Source organism: Dipodomys merriami, unplaced genomic scaffold, assembly GCF_024711535.1.
Source record: "Dipodomys merriami isolate MVZ:Mamm:240054 unplaced genomic scaffold, mDipMer1.0.p SCAF_10, whole genome shotgun sequence".
NCBI classification, from domain to species: Eukaryota; Metazoa; Chordata; class Mammalia; order Rodentia; family Heteromyidae; genus Dipodomys; species Dipodomys merriami.
This window is the reverse complement of record NW_027202271.1, coordinates 28,539,306-28,558,720: the sequence shown is the minus strand read 5'-3', so window position 1 is coordinate 28,558,720 and position 19,415 is coordinate 28,539,306.

Below are 19,415 nucleotides of genomic sequence, written 5' to 3'. Positions count from 1 at the left end.
CCCTTCGAAGACACGTGGAGGATTTCGGTGCCCTTTTCATTAGCCATCTACACAGCCTTTTCCTTCCCTGGGAGACCAACATGATTGCTTCCTTATCTCACACCTGCGCCTCCTCTGTGCGTGGTACTGTGTGCCTTTGTCCTAGAGGTCACAGCTTTTGCCTCTGCAAACTACTTGGGGGGGGGGGTGAAGGGGGTGGAGAAGTCGGACAGATCCTGAATGCCAAGGCCGAAAGTTTATGCTTTGCGCTTTCCAAGAGGTGCCTGGTTCGCAAAGTCCTCTGGGTTCCTTGGGTTCCTTCGGTTCAGCCCTGCCAGAATGTCTTCAGGCCCCCTGGCTGGACCCAGGCTGCAGGCCCCAACTAGTGTAGACTTTAATGGGAAGAGAGGTACCTCCCGCGGAGTTCCACCGCCTCTGCCGTTTGCAAATTGTCATAGCAACCTCCCACTGAGATCACCGGCAGCTTTAAACAAATGCCAAAAACTGTTACCAGGTACCGGGTACTTACCTACCTCTTCCAGGCTCCAAAGGTTCCTACAGAGAAAGTACGGGTAGGGGTTATTGGCAAAGAGTAGAATTCCACCTCGCAATATGTCTTTCAAAAAAAACAAAACAAAACAAAACAAAAAAGAATTCTCTAAGGACCGCCTCCTAAGAAAGTAGAACCTTGGTAAAATAATCAGTCAAATAATATGCCTCGAAAAGAATCACGACCTGAATTGGCCCAGGCCAGAAATACTTCCCTATGCTAATCACATTCAGATCCACTTGGGAAAACATTCAGTGTTCAGAATTAACTAAAAGAAAAGGGTTAATTAGTAGCAGAGATGAAGGTACGATGTATTTCCTCACTGCCAGTCTAATTTCCCCAAGGGGTCTGTCACATCACCTTTCATTTTCAAGAAAGCTCACACAGCTTTTCCTTCCTCCTCCTTTGAAAACAGTTATTTCCATAGCACTTTCCTTTGTAAAACGAATACTTAGGACAGTCAGATAAAAATTTGATGAAAAATCAATTTTAATGTAAACTGACACTTGTTTTTAACTCATTTACATAGTACTTCAATAGTTGTAAACATACACACACCACTGCTTTTTCATGAATAAGAAAAATATTAACAACTGGAGATCGTAGATTGGCTCCCAAATATTAGTTTATACATAAGAAAAAGGGATGAAGGTTAAAAAAAACCTAAAGATAGAAAAAGATGTATATTTAAGGAATGTAGTATTGTTTTATGATATAACAAGTATAATTTCAACTATGTATATGTGTATATATATATGAGCATAAGAAGTTTGCAATTAACCTATTTCTTGGCTATTTTGATTATAAATGGTATACTTCAAAACTGTGTATTAATTTTTACTGACCTCTTTCTAAATTAGTATTAACCACTACTTGTATTTATTTCCCTCTGTTAAATGCTGGTGCTGTCAGCCTGAATGAATGTCCAGTAGAAAGACATACAAATGCTGTCCTTGGGATTTTGAAGAGTGTACTAGATAAATTCTGGGAGCAATTTTCCTCAAATTGTAATATTACAAAGTATCAATGTTTGTTATGGCTATCACTATAATGTACCCTTGTCTCTTTGGAACATTGTCACAAATATTAACCATATTTAATCTACATAACTTTTAAATAGACCAGAGCTGACTTGACTTTGAATAGTAACTTTCTCCCAGCCGCATGCAGTGAAATAAGGCACTTTTTGGTTCTTGTCTATTATATATCCTATAAACATTCTAGAATGTTTATAAAAATCCAGATTCAAATAACAAATATGTGGGCAGGAATTAGTAGGACTAGGGAGGAAAAAAAAAATCTAAACAAGATCTCAGAATTGTGCCTGTGAAAGGAAGTTGGCTTTTTTCACTGGGAAAAGTCATGAACACATAGAAAAATTGTAAATGAACAAGAAAATGCCTGGCTTAGAATAATATTCAATCCATTTCCTTATCTCAGAAACATTTAGAAAGAATTTACTATGTGCCAGGCCTAGGAGATACAGTGAATCATCAGATGTAGTGGTCTAAGCTTCAGACCCTCACTCTCTTAGGGCCTCATTCTTTTACTCAAGCAACAAACAGTGAACACCTAACATAGTTTTGATACGAGATTTGGTAGTGTGTTGCTTTGGCCTGTTTGTGTTCCCCCTTGTGTGTGTGTGTGTGTGTGTGTGTGTGTGTGTGTGTGTGTGTGTGAAATCTTAACCCCTAAGGTGATCACAGTGGGAAATGAATCCCTAGGTGTGATTAAGTCATGAGTGGGATTTGTGTCCTTATAAAAGAGACCACATAGAACTAGTAATATACATTCCCAGAGTGTGAATATACACACATAGCCAGCTGCCTTTCACCACCATCTAGGAATCAGGGACTTTCCAGCCTCCAGAACTGTGGAAAAAATAAATGCCACTACTTTTTAGGGCCATGTGATCGTAAATTATGTAAGTGGTCTCTGTCTCTGTCACAGAAGTCCTAACAACCTTGGAATCTTTAAAGTTATCATCTTTTGTTGGTCAATGTGTTGACAAGAGGTGGGGGAATCACAGTCCCGGATGGCTTCAAGGAGGTGTGGACAGGCTTGGGAAGGATTAGGGATTAGGATTTTTTTTTTTTTTTGTGAACATACTGTACAGAGGGGTTACAATTACATGGGCAAGATAATGAGTACATTTCTTATCAAGCATTGCAACCTCCTCCTTTGTTTACCCTTCACATCCCTTCCCAGCCTCCCCCCCTCCCTCTCCAACCAATCCTCCCCCCGCCCTGCACCAAAGTTGTAAAGTTGGTTTTCGACATGACAACTTGTACTTCTCATTGTTGCAACGGGTCCACCTGTATCCTTAAACGACTTGTTTTTCCCCATCTCCTCCACAAATTATACCGACATCAAATATAGTGAAAGCAGGGGTTATACTGTGGGGGAGGGACATACAAAGCAACAAAGAAATAATCTTATAAATGTGTTAGAAACAAATGCATGAAAGAAAAAAAACATTAAAATACATATCTAAGGGTTCATTTTCCTAACATCACATTATCTGACCTTTTCTGCTTGACTCATACATATACTAGATATTGCAAATAAGGGAAACCATGGGACCTGTGTTTCTTTGGGCTTGGCTTACTTCACTTAATATAATTTTTTCCGATGCAAACATAAAGGGGATCCAAATAGGGAAAGAAGAAATAAAACTCTCCCTCTTTGCAGATGACATGATCTTGTATTTAAAGAATCCCATAGACTCCACTCCCAAATTACTCAAGCTGATTCAAAACTTTGGCAAAGTAGCAGGGTATAAAATTAACCCCCCAAAATCAATGGCTTTTCTGTATGTCAACAATGAGAAAAGTGTGGCTGAAATTAGGAAAGCAACTCCATTTGTAATAGCCCCACAAAAAATAAAATACCTAGGAATTAACTTAATCAAAGAAGTGAAGGACCTCTATGATGAAAACTTTAAAATCTTGCAAAAGGAAATCAACACAGAACTTAGAAAATGGCAAAACCTCCCATGCTCCTGGATTGGAAAGATTAACATCATGAAAATGGCAATACTTCCCAAGGCTATCTACAAATTCAATGCCATACCTATCAAAATTCCAACCTCATTCTTCAAGGAACTAGAAGAGGCAATCCAAAAATTCATAGGGATTAGGATTTTTGCACCAGCTCCACCTACACCCCTACCTCCAGGAGTAGGAGTCGGCTACTAGTGTTCAGTAATTTAATTCTATTTTCATATGTAATGAAGTCTCCATAAAATACCATACCTCCACATGACATCATTCAGAGGGTTTCCAGAGAGCTGATCACAGGGAGGTTCCTGTGCAGGTCGTGAGCCACAGAGGGTGTCTAAGCACAGCATCTGTCACTACAGGCATCATTTCATCTGGATCATTGTACTTTACAATATACCAGTAAATGTGTTTCCCTGACTTCTGTGAGCTGCTCAAACAACTAAATGCTAAAAAATAAATAAAATAAGGAGTTTCTGGAACCTTGATTTTCAGGTCACCCAAAGCACAGGCAAATCAACTTGGAGCATGCAAGGGGGCTAGGGACAGTGTTGGGGACTGAGCCCTCCCCCTGTGGGATCTGATGCTATCTGCAGCAAGGTATGCTAGAATTAAGTTGAAACAGAGCACACCCAGTTGGTGTCCACCCCAGAATATTGGTTGCATGCATGCTGTTGGGAGAAATTCCTGTACTTTTCTTCATGCCGCAGGAATCTTTGATTTAATCCTCCCAGTGTTGTTATTGGGTAGTGATCTTTAGTTACATGTGGTCACAGAATCTGGGTGTCTCAAACAGAGAATTGATTGAAACATACACAAAGAATGAGCGAAGCATAGGTTTATTGAAGTGAATGTAAAGTGAGAGTAAAGTGGGAATACACTCTGAAGTATGGGAGTGTATGTGAGCAAGAGAGCTCCAAGGCTCAAGGAATTATACCTTGCCTATACTCACTCCCACAATGCATTCTGTTACGATGATATTAGTGATATGCAGTGCATACATATCAGGCCTTCATTAGGGTTTTTCTCCTCAAAGTTCACTTAGGGACAACTAAGCACAGCACTGTACATATGCCATTATGGGGAATTTTACTTTGCTGAGCAAACATCCTTGTTATCAGGAGGTGATATTTGTGTGTTTCATCTACAAGAGATTTATCTGTACTTTCTGATGGTCATGAGGAGGGAAATAAGGAGGGATTTTGGAGTGTTCTTCAGGAAGCAGTGGATCTACAGGTGAGTTCTACAAGTGGACCTGGCAATCATGGGTCCTTGTTGCATCGGCCTGCCTCAGAGTACAATAAGAGAAAAAGAGGTGCTTTCTCCATAGGTTCTGGAGAGAATCAGGTTAGGAACTATCCTAAATTGTATCTGTTGTGGAAATGTTAAGAATAGTACAAGAGGTAAATGGCTAAGGAAATGACTCCTTGTGGAATTATCTCAGACTATGGTATCTTAGATGTCTCCATTATCAAGGCCTATCACACTAGAGAAAAACATGAAATCTTTATGTAGGAGGCATGAACATCATACACTAATGGCCACCAGTATCTGCATCTTCCTGTGATAGGTCACTACTGGTGTCAGACTCAAGAGAGATTTCTATACATTATGATCATGATCCATGATCATAATCATGGTAGTACATTGGCCAGGGTACTCTCAGAGCCAGTCTCCTTGGGAAGGGATACATTTATTTTCTAAGTATAGCGTTATTTGAAAACATTAGGAAATCACTCCAGCATTTCTTGAGAACAATTCATCTGATTTCTTTTTATTTTAAGGTATACTTATTTTTATGATCTATTTTATATCAAGCACTTGAATCAAAATTTAATCCTTAGATTTAATGTACATACATTAGAATTACATCTAATCACAATCTGAAAATATACACTGAACTAAGTCTGCTAATGAATAAGCAAAGCAAGTATAAACCTCAGGGGTGGGGCCATGCATGATCAGTTAAGTCACATTGCCACCATGTTTTAGTCTTGAGTCACATTTGATTCTATCTCATAGCCATGCATGTCAAGAGTTAGCATAGAAATTCATCTGATTTTTTTCTAACTTCATCCTAAGGATAGAATTAATACTTAAAACTAGTAAAAACAAAAAAAGTGCTATAATTTGGATTTTAAATGTCTCCCCAGAAGCCCTGTGTCAAAGGCTTGGTTCTTGCTTGTGGCACAGAATATAGGAGCCACATGGAAGTTATGTCACTGGAAGCATGTCCCTTGAAGATAATACTGGGGTCCCTGCTCCTTCCTGCTTCCTGTCAGCCATGAGATGAGCAGCTTTGCTCCACCACACATTTCCTGTCATGATGTGCTCCCTTGTCGCAGGTCTAGAAGCAACGGGATAACTGACCATGAGCTGAACCATTAACTAAATTCTTTCTAAAATAATTTTTTCTGTCCAATCTTTTTATCGTAGATAACCAGTGGCGGAAAGCTGACTAACAATGGCAGGGGGAAAGAGAGAGCCATATCCTAGAGGTAGGAGTGCTTTGATAAAGAGCCCCCAGACACAGCCAGGAGAATCTCTGCTCAAACTGTATTTTGACTCTGTCAGGATAAACACCAGTAGATTGTGGTACCTGTATGTCCGGGAGCTTCAGAAGGAAAGCAGCATCATGAATTGGGGAAGCTCCCAGCTGCTAGCCTCCACTCTGTCCTCCACAGAAGCAGTGGTACCAGTGACCGCTCAGGAAGCAGTCTAGGTAAAGCCAATCTGTAAGAGACAAGCCCTGGGGGCTGGGCTGGGAATAACCATCAAGGAACAGACTGATTCCAGGGCACTGAGAATCATACTCAACACTAGCTGGTAAGGGATGAATGAAGAAATGAGGAAATAGAAACTTAGTTAAAAATAGTATGGAGTTTGCTGTGAGAGAACTAATAATGCAGTTCCGTAAATCAGAGAAGAGGTAAGGATAAAGGGCCCTGGTTTGCAGGTTCTGGGGAAGGAGGCAAGCCTTCAGTGCCATTTCCCAAAGTATCATCATCTAGTAGCTAAGAACAGGCAAATGGGGAGGAAAAAAATCTGTTCCATAAGGATTGTACCAGATGCTGCTGCTAGATTGCCTTAGCTCAGACTAAATAAAAACTTACTGAATGGAACTAAGTTTATTTTAGCCAAGAATAGGCTAAGGATGCTATGCACATTCAAACTGTCATCCACGATAGTTCAAATACAAAGAAGCTTGAATGGTTGCTGGATCTATTGCATGTGCATACATGTACATGTATGTGCATCTACATTCACACACACATATGTATAGATGAGTTCCTACTATATGTTAGACACCAATCTAGGTATTCCTCCAGGAATCTTACATTCTACTGCAAGGTCTTATATTCTGTTACAAATAGAATATATTTAACAAGCACTACATATATCAACTGGAGTGGGGGCTAAGTGCTAAATAGAAAATAAATTGAGAGATGAAGAAATGGTACTATTTTACATAGGGTCATCTGTAAAGGCCTCTCTGACAAGGCAACATGTCAATCGACCAAAAGAAAGGCCGGCAGGGAAGTGGAGCTGTGGCTCAGGTGGTAGAGTACCAGCCTTAAGCTTAAAGCTCAGGGACAGCATCCAGGTTCTGAGTTCAAACTCTAGGACTGGCACGCATGTACCACATGCATGTACACATACACAAACACACACACAGGCCAGCAGATGCAAAAACCCTGAGGCAGAAGTGCCTTCAGTAAAGGAGAAGAGAGGGCTGAGCAGTGAAATGAGCAAACAGGGAAGTCAGAGATAAGGTGAAAGGGAGAGCCAGGTACCAGGCCAAATTCGGGAATCTGGATCCTACTTTGAACAAGTTGGGAACCTGAGAGCTAGATGCCAAGAGAGTTATCCAGCTCTTCGGAGCAGAAGATTACAGCTGATTTTCTTTTCACAACTTTAAATGTATATTTATTTTTACATCCATTGCAATTCACATGAAGCTAAGCAGAGTGGGAGTTAAAAGTCAAGTGCTGTTCCAGAGACCAGCTTAAGAGAACTTTCTAGTCCAGCGTGGGAAAAGTCATACCCAAGGAAACATGTCAACAACACTCTAAAAAGCATGGACTACCTATTTTCCCCCTTGCCCTGCCATCCATTCTTTCCTGTCCCAACTTACCCTGTGCCACAGATACCTTTAGACTGTAGCCATGGGTTCCATTGTTTACCAGCTTCCTGCTGGAATTGACTGGGGCCTCGCACATGCTGGGCAAGTTCTTTATCACTAATCCACACCCCAGCTCTGGCTGTGGCCCTCTTTGGAATCCCTCACCCGCTGTTGGGCAGCTCACTCATGCAGCTAGCGGTTTTCTCTCAAAGTGTGGGAGCCATCCTGTTCCTTTGTACCCTCAAGCTTACAGACAGTGAGAACTTCCTTCTGCTCCTTCCCTGGTCAAGTTCCCTTTGTCCTACACATACTGTTGTGCATAGTCCTTTAGATAAATTCTGATTGTGCCATATTTTCTCTGCCAGATCTTGAGTGATACAGAGAACACATAGACAGATAGTTGCTGACTCTGAATTTTTTGACTTTTATAATGGTACAGAAGCAATGCACATTCAGCAGACACTGCACTTTGAACTTTTGATTTTGATGTCTGTCCAGGCTACTGATGTGCAGTGTGACCCTGATCCTGCTGGGGAATAGCAGCTGTGAGCAAGAGTTTCCAGGGAGCCCATAATATCATCAGAGTAAGCGATCAAAACTCTGCAGTGCCCAGGGTAGCTAAGTAATGAATTTCACTGGGTTAGTATACAGTGTATTTTCAACTTAACATGGGTTTACCCAGCACAGCCTCATGCTAAAGCAAGGAGCTGCTGTCTAAGCAATACAATATAGGTTATGGAACCTAAACTCCAGGTAATATAAGAGGGCTGAGGAATCCAGGTTTGTTGGAGGAGACAGGGCAGTTTCTTGAAGAAGGTTGAATTTGATCCTGGCTTCAGAACTCCAGAAGGTTTTCATAGGCAGAAGAGAAGCCCTCCCCCCATCCACCCCATGCCTAGACAGAGAACTGGGAATAAGCACTGCAGAAGCAGAGGTGTCCTACAGTCAGCTTCCCCTTACTAAGAAATTACCCAAGCCAATTCACTTATAAAGAGAAAAGGTTTGTTTGGGTTCACAGTTTAGGTATTGTTCCATAGGCCTTGATGGAAAATATAACATAAAAATAAGCATACTTCAAAATAAAAAGAAATCAGATGAATTGTTCTCAAGAAATGCTGGAATGACTTCCTAACATTTTCAAATACCTTTCATGCTTTAGAAGATAAATGCATCCTCTCCTTAGGAGAGTGGCTCTGAGAGTACCCTGGCCAATGTACTACCAAGCTGTCTAGATGCTTGGATCATGAGCTTTTTCTACATGTAGAAATCTCTCTAGATAATGTGATACCAGTAGTGACCTGACTGTCACAGGCAGATACAGATACTGGTGGCCATTTGTCTATGATGTTCATGCCTCCTATATAATATAAAATCAACATAATCTTTTGGTAAAAGCATCCCTTGATCCCTTCATCTAAAGCTGTTGTGGGGTGAGAACACAGTTCCCTTTGGATGATTAACATCTTAACTAACTTATTTCCAAGAAAGCAATATTACCATGGCTCTCTCAAAAGAAATAATCTAGTAAGACAAAAGAAAAGAGAAAGACATTGCTCTCTTCATTTGTTTTGTTTGTTTGCTTGTTTTCTTTTTTTTTTCTTTCTTTATCTTTTTGCCAGTCCCAGGGCTTGAATTTCAAGCCTGGATATGGTCTCTGCGCTTCTTTCATTCACAGCTTGAACCACAGTACCACATCTGGCCTTTTCTGTTTATGTGGTACTGAGGAATTGAACCCAGGCTTCATACATGCTAGGTAAGCACTCTACCACTAAGCCACATCTTCAGCTCTGCTTGTTATTTTAAATAAAAAGAGTTTTCCATGGAGTTGACTGGCAGAAAAAGGTGAACAAAGGACTATTGATGAAGAGTAAGTCAGAGGAAATGTTAGTGTCTTGAAGTCTTGGAAGGTTGTAGTGCCAGAGATCTCACTGAGATGGCTGGCTAGCACCTACAGTAGAGTCCATAGCAGAGTGGCTTCTTCCTTATTTGTAAGAAGCACAAGATTTTCAAAAGCAGCTCTTAGAAGCTTGGGACTTCTAAACTTAAGTCTGCAAGTCTCCCCAAAAGTTGACCAAATAAGAACTGTAGGATTTAAGGGTAAATACCGAGCTACATTGGTCGTCAGTTTTCCCTTTGTGTCACATTTTCACCCCTTCTCTTTCCATAGTGTTCAAGGATGTTTCTAAGGTTCCCTAGGCATAACAAGTTTTCCTGAAAAGATTTGGTATTATCTACAAAGTGGGGAAGGGAGCCTTTAACTAAAATTGTCCTCCATACTCTACTGAGTCATTTTTTAATTTGATTTCAAGCAGTGGAAGACTTTTTAAAATTTCCTAAAGAACCCAATGTGAAATTTTGATTTGACATTGATGTGGCCATATGAAAATAAAAAAAAAAAAATCCTATTTACCTTTTAAAACTAATCTCAAGAGAAACCTATGCTGGGAAACGTAAATGCCTTCCTTACCTGAAAATAGCAGAGTGATAATTTTCTTCTCTCTCTTTCTTTAACTTTATTATCATAATAAAGATGTATAGTGAGATTACAATTACATGAGTCAGGTAATGAGTACATGTCCTTTCTTACAGTGTCATCTGTTCCCTTACTCTCTCCCAGTCCCTCCCTCCTGTCTCCACCCATGAGTTGTATAGTTCACTTTCATCAATGTCCAGTGAACTCCACTGCTGAACTTTTTCACCCTTTTTCCCTCCAGTTCAGTCCCCCTGCACTCTTCCAAAGATATACATGTGAATACACCATACATAAAGAAAAGAAGACAGAATCATCCAAAATTAAAAATTAAAAAAATAGTTCAGAAAGAGAGATCTCTCTTTCAAATGGCAACATTAACTACCCACAACACTGGTAGAGACAAAATGGAAGGTTTTTATCTAGAAAAACACAACCAATATCCGTGCATTTTATTAATAAAAGAATCATTCATTCTTTCACTCAGAAACAATCCAAAGGACGGTGCACAGCACAAAGATCACCACGTGGTCTGAGTATCAGTTGTGCCTCTGCTATTAATGTATTAATTATATGACCACTGGCAAGTTTCTCAACCTCTCTGTCTTTGTTTCCCAACCTGTAAAATTCTCTTTTCACCAAAAGATTTCTGTGAAGGTTTAACGAAGTAATCTTAACATGTACTGAACAGAACCCAGCACATTGAAAATATACAATAAATATGATATACAAGAAGTATGATTATTCTCTCTAAATAAAGTGAAAAGTCTGGATTTCTAGGCTATTGAATACCAGAAATAGTAGATTAAGAGAAGTGGGAAGGTGCTAGCAAAAGATCCATTGATAATAAAATATATAGCAAGGAAGGAAAGGGAAAATGTCAAAAACTGACAACAAATCTAAAGGCACAGCAGCTTCAAGTTATAGAGCATCATAGACAGGCTTCCTGCGTCCCCCAGTAACCCTAAGATATGTTCCAAGGAAAGTGGTAGATGATCTCTTGCAGTGGTTACAAATATTTCCATTTTGCTCTTTATTACTTACTCTGATTTATGGAGCCAGGAAAATAGCAATGACCCACATATTTTCATTATTTTTCTTGAATTTGCTGTTTAGAAGTAGAATTTATTTACAATAACAATATCTATTAGGAGCAATCATTCTTCTGGTACTTAGCTTGTTGACTTCATGTGTCTGGAGGAGGTATGAAATTACACAGAAACCTGTTGACTAGCTTTAACAATATACACATGAGCCTTTCAATAGTCTAGAATACAAGTAAATTTGAAATGGCAAATGGTTATAATATATATCATATTTTAATATCCAAGTCACAAATTCACTGAAGAAATTACATTCATATAAATCATCATTTACTATGGTAAGTCTAGACTCTTACCCTATACCAGACATTGAGAAGCTCAGAGTATGTTGAAAATAAAGCCCTTCTTACTCCATCAGCCCGTTCTGACAGTGCACATGAAATTCTTGTCTGCCTCCTGAACCTGTTTATCCAAAGTGAACCAAGGGCTCTGCCTGAACTTTCACTCCAGGCAGAGTTGGTTAACACCCTGACACCTCCAGTTTGGCCCTTTTCCAAATTATAGAAGCCTCTATCATTCCTTTAAACTCTTACTCCTTCAAACTTCTACAGGAAAAAAAAACAAAAACAAAAAACAAACCAAAAAGAAACAAAAACAAAAGTCACCTCCCAACCCCTTCCCCTGCCTGCAAGGTGTCAGCTGAGACTTTAAAACTGTAACCCCTCTCTGGGGATACTTACTTTCAACCATTTCAGAAGAGAAACATGAAGAGGCCTTGCCTCTTGATCTGGAAGTAAAAGTGGAAATGAAGCCACCACCTGACAGATGGCTCTCAGGAAAGTGCTCAGGAAGATAAAGCTCTTCCCAGCTTCCTGTCCAATCACAGTGTGTGAACAGGCACCAGTGGCCTGCTTAGCCTAAATTGAAGTTGAATATTCTGCTCAATTTATCCAGTTGTCTGGGACTCTCAGCAAATGTCTAGATAGAATGATGGGTAAGAAGTATTACAAGGATAAAAATATGAAAGCTTTTTATTGGGGGGCGGGGGCATAGGCACAGTAGTACTGGGGTTTGAAGTTAGGCCCTTACATTTGCTGGGTAGGTACTCGTACCACTTGAGTCATTATTTTTCAGATACAGTTGTGTGCTGCGCTCTGTTTGCATGTTGTGATAGAAGTCTTGCCAACATTTTGCCCAGGCTGGACTTGAATCTCAATCCTCCTGATCTCTGACTCCTGAATGGCTGGGATTGTAATTGCTTCTAGAATACTTTGAAAGTATTTTAAGCAGAAGTAGAAGCAGAAGCAAAAGGAGGAGGAGGGGGAGGAAGAAGAAGAAGAAGGAGGAGGAGGAGGAGGAGGAGGAGGAGGAGGAGGAGGAGGAGGAGGAGGAGGAGGAGGAGGAGGAGGAGGAGGAAGAAGAAGTGGAGGAAGTGGAAAAATAGTAAAGCTGGTAACTTTCCTTCTGAAAAATTATAAAAAGGAATAATTTTTATTTTATTACTATTTTTCTTTTGTTCTTTTGTATTTGACTATTAGGACTTCATACTGAAACCTGAGCTTCAGGTCATAAAAAAAGAATAAATTTCCCTATGTAGGACAAACTGTGTAGGGATTTAATGGTTCTGTTTAGTCAATAATTAAAGCTGCATGCAAATGGCGAAGTTGAGAGTTGCAAAGTGAGAAGTTACGGTTCAAAAGCAGCCTAAAGATGTGTTTTGCTTGGCTTACATGGCATTTTTGAAGTGTGAACTCAAATGTTTTCATTTACAAATCAGGAGGTTTCATGTAAATATCTGAGGCAGAAGTCTGGCTGAGCTGTTAACCTCTACAGGTCCTGCATAGCAATGGGGCACCTCCTCCCTGCCCCCACCTCCAACCCCACCCTGTGACACACAGGTCACTGCAGTCTACCCACTTCCTGTTTCATGGGTGTGCTGGGTAGAGTCTGCCTATTAATGATATTTGCCTTTCTGGGGTGAGCTTGATGAGCTTTGTATTTATTTCCTGCCATATTCTCACACCACCAGTAGTCTAGGGCTCAAAATTCATAACTATATGTCTTCCTTTTCATTACACATGCCCTGTTTCTTTGCTTATGACTGACAGAGGTCAGCGGTGATCTGAGTACTCCTGTTGAGACCTTTCAAACCAGTCTTACACAGTGATTCACAACTGGTACCAATAAACAATGTTTTCCCTTGTGCTTGAAAATCACATCAGTATATTCTTAGTACGAAAAACAAAAAATGTGGAAAGGCTAAGGCCACTGCCACCTGTAGTGAATCTGCCCTTTGGTAACCTGACACTGCTTCTATAGACAGTCCTATTTGGGAGCTCTTTCTACCTGGTAAACACACAGGTGATCTTCTTGCTGCTAGCTACCAGTCTGTGTCGTTTGAAAGTCATTAAGGTCCTGAAAATCTTGTAGAAGTTTGTAAACATGTTTTGTATCATGCAGCAATTCCCATATGTCTCACTACTATGGAAGCACTCGGCTGAGAGGAATACAACCAAGACACAGGCAAATCTTAAAGCAAACTGCTCACTCAACATGGCTGCTTACCTTCCTAACCAGTGTCATCAGTGCAACATAGCCAATATGAAAGGTCTGATTTCCATTTGTACAATCACTCTAGTTAGACACCTTGGAATTGTTCTTGATTTTTTCCCTTGTTTTACACATCACATCACAGCCTTCTACAAATTCCATCAAATTTATGTTAAAACATATTCAGAATTACTTACTGCTCACTACAGTCACTAATATCATCATAAACAAAGATGCCATTATTACTCACCTGGATTACAGAAATAGCTTCTTCTGGGATCTCCACTGTGTCCTTTATTCTCAGCACTATTGTGCTGAGAATATGGATAATGTCACCTGTCTTCTCAGAATGTTCCAATAGGTTATCATTAGCCAGAGTAAAACCCTAAGTCCTTGAGGTAGCCAAAGCTCCCTATATCTATTATGCAACTGCTTGACCTCTCTGATGCTTGGGGCTGCTCTGGTTCCCTTGTTCTCTACTTCAGCTACAATGGCCTTATTGCTGCACTTCAAACATACCACATACATCCCATCTCAGAGCCTTTGCATCTGTCTGTTCCTTTGCCTGGAAGGTCTTGCCCTTGAAAGCCCTCACCACCTTCAGATCTTGGCTAATTCGTATCTTTTTAGTGAGGCCATCTTTGATCATACTATTTAAAAAACTGCAACATCCCCTACCAGACCCCAGTTGCATTTTTTTTCTGTACTTACCACCATCTGATGTATTATATACTTTTTTCAAAAAAAATTTTTTGTGAACATACTGTACAGAGAGGTTACAATTACATGGACAGGATAATGCGTACATTTCGTACATTTCTTATCAAGCATTGCAGCCTCCTCCTGTATTATATACGTTTATTCACTTGTTTTCTCTGTGTCCCCTTCCACTAGAATATATAACTTCTGAAAGAAAAGATGTCAATCATTCTTTTTTTCTGACATGATTTTTAGTACCCAGAACAATGTCTGGGTCCTAAGAATTCTCAACAAATTTTTTTTCATACTTATTTTTTTATTGTGAAAATACTGTACAGAGGGGTTACTTCAACAAATATTTTTGAGGAATAAAATGAAGTAGAAATACTGTCCATTTAAACTCTTCTATTTTCAAAATGAAAATCTGCAGAGAAGAATGCACATGTTCAGTCCCATGCATATTTAGACAATCTTCAAAAGAATAAGAGCCCAAATAAAAGGGTTTATATCTTACAATCTTGGGATATAACCCATGATTCCTGGTTTAGCAAATCCACATCTCTTCTCTTTCAAGCATGTGAAACTTCTATAGATAACAAAAGGAAAGTTTGTTATGTTGAGTTGTTCCATGAAGAAGTCAAGGACTCGGTTTTAATACCATGGTGACTGTTCATTTGATCAGCAGTTTCCAGGATTTGAAAATATCTTAAATAAGGCCCCTTATTTAAGGAGCCATGTTTAGGCCCAATGTACTGTTGGGTATGTTTTATTCAGTGGTGCCATAAGCTAGTGTTTTTGGTTTAACAACTTCTCATGAGTTAAGATGTTGCATGTTTGAGACCCATATTGTTACAACTCAACAAACTCTGAACTTGAAAGAAACAAACCTGTTGAAAAACAAGACCAAAACAAACTACTGCAGAAAAATCTGCTACTTTACTGGGAATTATTATAAAACCAAATCAAAACAGAATGCATCAGCCACATGGAGCCACATGTATTAGCCATTCATTTGTTGATCTGATTATGATAGAGCTAGCATTTATCTGTTGGTGCATTTCTCCCTGCTGACTTTGCCTTAAACCCCTAAAAAAAACAATTTACCAAGTTGCTCACCTTATACTCTATACCCTGTCTCTGGGCTTTGCAAGCATTATCTGCTACAGTGCTATGAGATTTAAAAAAAAAAAAAAAAAAAAAAAAGGTGGTTATCTCCATGCATTAACATTTGGAGAAACTAAGGCAGAAAGAGATTAAATAAACTGTAGCAGGTAAGAGCCCTAATTAGTTGCACCCCCTTGTAAGAACCTTGGCAGCCAGGCTGTAGAGATCATGTTTTAGGTTGTTTGTTTGTACCAGTACTGGGGCTTGAACTCAGAGCCTGATACATTTGCTTGGCTTTTTTGCTCAAGGCTGAGCCACACCTCACTTCTGGCCTTTTTCTGGTAATTAGAGATAAGAGTCTCACCAATTTTCCTTCCTAGACTGGCTTCCGATTCAGACTCCTGAGTAGCTATAAACCATTGCAATAAATAAAAGGATAATACCAAAAATAGAAATAACATAATTAAGAAAATTTTCCTCAAAGGTTGTAGAAAGTGCCCAAGGAGATACATAATATAAAGTCTGTATCTTTCACAGTCAAAAGCACTGTTATGAATTTGACAAACTTTGAATAGAGAGATCCATTCAAGAATGGAAAAATCTAACCACAAGCAACATAAACTGTTATGAAAATGCTTTTTACCTCCCTATAACGCTAGAAGTGACTAGATATGCTACATCAGAAAAAAGGTACAAGGTCATAGCAGGATATGTTTTATTATAAAGCTGGGGGGGGGGTTCTCACGCCATCTGCATGGATGACAGTTTATGACATCAGTGACTGTTCTTCAGGCAGGAAGGCCTAGAGCTCATAAAAAGCATAGCTTTCCTCTTCGTGAATTCTAGTCACGTGCCTCAAGCATGCTTTCAAGAGGACATATTTAGTTGCTTCTGCTGCATACTTAGAAAGCAGCAACAAAGCCTCTTGATATTGTGAGTTGTAAATGTATTCCTTCTCCCTCTCTCTTGGCATCCTGAATGTCTTTTTCTCTAGTGTCCAACACAAACATATTACAATTAACTTTGGAGGGGAAAAAGTCCTTAAATATCTCTTATTTTTATACTTAAATATAGGCTTCCAATACAGTTTTAACATTTTTTTTCATAGATGCACTGTTCTAACTTTCCCCAAAGCATGTTGGAGAAATATTTTGATTATAATAATGTTCTTAAAATTGAGCACAAATTTTGAGATACAAACAAAATAGTGACCTCTCTAAGATATAAATCTGGCTGTGTCATACTTCTAGTTAAATGTTTCCATGGAGAGCAAGGCTGCTCCCAGGATAAAGTCCAAATTCCTTAGCATGAAGTAAGGGTCAGCAGAGCAGCACTGTGCCAGATCTTGGAACGTGCTGCTGCTTCACCTGAATGCCTTTTGCATGCTTTCTATTGAGACTGGGTTAGATGTTCTAGTAGTCAGAGTTTTCCAGACAAGCAGAATCAGCAGAACACCAATAGAACCATACAGAAAGAGATTTATTATTTAGGATTCATGTGTATGATTATGGGTGCTGTGAAGTCCTATGATTTGTCACTGCAAACTGGAAGCAGTAGAAAGAGTGGTATGGTTCCAGTGCAATCTAAAAGGCCTGAGAAAAGGGTGGGGTGGGGGAAGTGATGTATAAGTCCAGTCCCAGTCCACAGACCCAAGACCCAAAATTACGGACACTTGGTGTCAGAGAAAGTAGGTTTCCAAGCCTAAGCAGAAGTAAGTTTGCCCTTTCTTTGTCTTTTTGCTTATTCTTTCCCTCAACAGATTGAATGGTTCTCACCCACTCACCCTGGTAAGAGCAATCTTCCACTGATTTAAATGCTAATGCCTTCTAGAAACCCAGCTATCTGAGTACCCCTTAGCCGGGCCACATTGACATATCAATATGGCTATTACAAGTCTAGTCCTTGTCAACTTAGCACTCATATATATGCCTTTTGACATGCTTAATCCTAAAAGGAAATTTCATATCCCTTGAACATGTTCTTGTACAGTAAGTTTTGTGCCAAATGGAAAAGACTCATCCTACATTGTCTGAATTTAAGCCAGTATTTCTCAGCTAAGTAATCTTGGCACTGAGGAACATTTTCACCTATGACTAGGATTTTCCCCAAAGTCACAGCCAACTTGATTTTTTAGAACATCTTTCTACAATAAAATGGTGGGAAAAAGTGATTTAGAGTTCAAATATTATTTCAAAATGAGCTCTTATAACAAGGGACACATAATTCAGGTTGTGGTACAAGAATTTATAATTACAGCTCTATAATGGTCATGTGAAATGTTACTTCACTTTAGAATCAAAGGTTGGATGTGAACCTTTGGAACAATATCGCATTGGAAGAATTTCGTCTTCTGGATTGTTGTCAGTTTTTACCAAAGCGAAAGGAAAAATCTAAATCTATTGGAATTTGTCCTAGAAATATTTTCTCACCAGCCAAAAGGGAAGGTTACATAGAAGCTATTTCAAAAGTAAATCAGAGAAACTATTTCACATAACAAAATTGTAAATGACTAATAAGTCTGTGAAAAAGTACTGGTAACCAAAGAAATGCAATGCAGCAAGGAATTATGTAAAATTAATTTTAAGGAGGAAACAAAGAAAAAGGAAAATATTACAATTCTTGGGTCAGAATAGAGCTTAGTGAGACTACAGATTAAACACTTTAATTAAAGATATATGATCAATTTTCTAAATGCCAAGCCAGTGTCATTAGTTTACTACTATTGTTCTGGGTAAACCAGCCATAGTCTGTCTGATGCTAATTGTTGAATATTTTAACATTGACCAAATTATTGAAACTGGCTTGAAGAGATCTTCAAGATGGGTCAACTCTTTTTTTTTTTTTTTTTTTTGTCAGTTGTGGGGCCTGAACTCTGGGCCTGGGCACTGTCCCTCAGCTCTTCAGCTCAAGGCTACTACTCTACCATATGAGACACAGCTTCCAGCAATTTCTACTTATGTGGTACTGAGGAATCAAACCCAGGGCCTCATGCATGCAAGCACTCTACCACTGAGCCACCTTCCCAGCCCTAGGTCAAGTGATTTCATTACTATGGCTTTGTAGTAGAGATTGAAATTTGGAATTGATATTCTTCTAGCACTGTCTTTCTGCTAAGAATTGCTTTTTGCTATCTGGGGTCTTTTATTGTCCCATATGAATTTTTGGATTGCTTCTTCTAATTCATTGAAGAATGAGTTTGGGATAATGATAGGTATCACATTGAATTTGTAGATCGCCTTTGGCAGTATTGCCATTTTCTCTATGTTAATCCTCCCAATCCAGGAGCATGGGAGGTTTTTCCACTTCCTTATTTCTGCTTTAATTTCCTTTTTTCAGGTTTTTAAAGTTTTCATCAAAGAGCTCCTTCATCTCTTTAGTTAAGTTAACTCTTGGGTATTTTATTTTTTGTCAGGCTATTACAAAAGGAGTTGTTTTCCTAATTTCAGCCATGTTCTTCTTGTTATTGGCATACAGGAAAGCCATTGATTGCTGAGAGTTAATTTTATACCCTGCTACTTTACCAAAGTTTCTGATTAGCTCAAGTAACTTGGGAGTGGAGTCCATGGGGTTCATTAGATACAAGATCATGTCATCTGCAAAGAGGGAGAGTTTTACTTCATCTTTCCCTATTTGGATCCCCTTTACATTTGCATCTTGTCTTATTGCCCCTAGCTAGGCATTCTAATACTAAATTGAAGAGAAGTAGAGAGAGCAGAAATCCTTGTCTCATTTCTGAATTTAGAGGAAATTATGTTAATTTCCTCTAATACTAATTAGAGGAAATTATATTAAGTGAAGTAAGCCAGGCCCAAAGAAACATAGGTCCCATGGTATCCCTTATTTGCAACTAGTACATGTCTAGGACAAGAAAAAAGGTCAAAAGCTATGTACATACGAC